The following is a 2559-nucleotide window of genomic DNA, read 5'->3' as shown; positions in this document are numbered from 1 at the left end:
CCTCCTTTTGCTCTAATCCATGTCTCTCATCCTCATTATTTTTTACCATCTACTAAATCCAGCCACCACCTTTTAGATCTCAAAGCACTTAAAAACAAAAAAAAAAAAAAAAAAAAAAAAAAAAACAACAATCTATAGCTTGCTTTGACGTAATCCTGTAACCCGCTCCCTGACAAGAGGCAAGGATGCTACTCAGTTGGCTTTGACCCAACAGCCAGAGGAATTCATCTAGGCCCTGTTCTCAAGAACTTGAACACTGTTGCTAGAACATTTCCAGTTGATCATGGATAGCACAACTACCCAATGATAGCGGAGCTGCCAATTCAAGCTCAGAGGTTTTCATAACTGGGATAAACAGGTACTGGGTGGTACACAAGAGTTAAATATTAATGCCAGTGTAATTTTAGCGAGTGTGTGTGTGGGGGGGGAATGGACCCAATATCCAAAATCTATATTGAGTGTTCACGTGTTCATTTATTCATTTCACAGGTATATATTGGCTGTGACCCAGCCTCACATTATTTTAGCTCCTGGCCATCCAACACAGCACAAATAGCCCAAAGTCTCTGCCCTCACAGATTTTGCTTCAGATTCAAAAAGTTTATGTACATGCTAAAGGAAATCAATTTAAAGAAAGAAATCCACAAACATCACAGAGCCGAGAAATACTGACAGCAATCTAGAGCCAGCTCTTATTTGATGAGTGACCTTGTACCATTTTCTTAGACTTTCCATGCCTCAGTTTCCCCTTCAACAGCATAGTGGTAAGGATAGCTACCAAGTTGTCCGAGTTACAGTGACCACTGCGCCCGCGCGGGGGGGGGGTGTGTAAGGGGTAGGGGGTAGGGGAGCTGATTGTGTGCCACTCACACAGGGCCGAGCATATAGTAAGCATGCCTGAAGAGTTTGTTCACTTGGCCTTTGAGTGCAGGATAAAAGTTGTAAAGATGAAGCGATGACTCAATTCTGGGAAGCTCAGCCCAGGATCTTCCCAAGCACCTGGGGAACTTGTTAAGATGAGCCTTTCCCAGGCCCCACCCTAGAGAATTTGACCTAGTAGATTTGGGGCAAGGCCCAGGTTTTACCGCTTTCCCCTCCCCTGCTTTTCTGTGAGCTATCCAGGGCTGCAGCGGGGTTTAGATGAGCCCCTCTGGGACAGAGAAGGATAGATACAGTGCTTTCCTTGGTGTTGTGATTATTTTGGAGAATGAGCGAATAGGCCAAGAGTTGGGGTGGAGAGGAGGTATCTGGCGGAGAGAGCAGCAGCTTCAAAGAGGCAGAGAAGAACAGGTTCGTTCATGAAAGTTCAAGAAGTTCACCATGAGTAGGGGGACCAGTATGTGAGGGTGGCCAGGGGCTCTGCTTGGGGGGAATGTTTTGCAGCATGTCCTCAGCGTGCAGAACATGCTGAATCAAGCTCCATGCACATCTGCCAGCCAAGAGCATTTTGCAATTTTGAATAGTTTGCATTTTCAAACTTAAAATTATCACAGCTAGAAGCTCAAAGCAGCTATCGTGAAGAGGGGAAAAATAAAAGATTCCGACGTGATCTGTGGAGCGGCTGGTAGGTCGGTGCCGCTTTCCTTGTTTCCAGAAGCTCCTACGTGTGCCCACCACTGTGATTTCTGGGGGAAACCCAGGGGGGAGAGTCTAATATGCTTAAAATGTGTATTTACCAGAGCAAGCCAAGTGGGATAGCCCACCCCAGTAATTCCTGAATTTGGAAGGTTGAGACAGGCAAATGACCCTGAGGTCAAAGCCAGCATGTAGTCTACAGTGAAATCCTGTCATAAAACTGAGATGTAAAAAAAAAAAAAAAAATTTTTTTTTTTTTCCTAAACAAAATAACAGAACCCACTCAATGGCCTGACGTGTTTTGGGATAGATTGACCGGGGAGGAAGCCTGTTGAAGAGTCAAAAGTCTGGAGGCTCCATTTCCTAACACTGAGGCAGAGTGAAGGGGAGTGAGTCTGATGCTCTTACCTCTGATGTCTCACTCCAACTTTAATTAGCTGCATGACCTTTGACATGAAGAGAATCCTAGAAAGAGGGGGAGACATTGTTGTGAGAAGAGTGCAGGACACAGATCCTCGGCACATAGGAGAATCCTGTCTCTGAGAGCCAATTGTTCATCAGAAGTAAACAGCAGGCATCCAAAAGCCAAAAGCCAAAAGCCAATATATATATATAAAAAGAGGAAGGCTCAAGAGGGAGTTGAGATGAGGAAGCTTTGCACTTGAGACCTGTGGAGAACACAATCTGAAGTGGATGTGGCTTAGATATTTGACTAAGGGTTGCAGATTTAGTTCAACTTTCTGGGAGATCCTGCAAGCACAGAGCAGTAGGCTGGGGAAACTTGAAAAAGAAGGAGTCCCCAACTGGTGGGATGAAAACACACACACACACACACACACACACACACACACACACACACACACACACACAGGAAGTAGATGAAATAAAACAAGCCCTTTCATTCATTGCTGCTAAGAGGAACCAAAAAGAAGAGGTGGTGGTGGTGGTGGTGGTGGGTAAAGAGTGGGAAGAGAAAGCAAAGAC

The sequence above is a fragment of the Mus pahari genome, chromosome 17 (genome assembly GCF_900095145.1).
Source record: "Mus pahari chromosome 17, PAHARI_EIJ_v1.1, whole genome shotgun sequence".
NCBI lineage: Eukaryota > Metazoa > Chordata > Mammalia > Rodentia > Muridae > Mus > Mus pahari.
The sequence above is the reverse complement of the archived record's forward strand: the minus strand, read 5'-3'. Positions refer to the sequence as shown.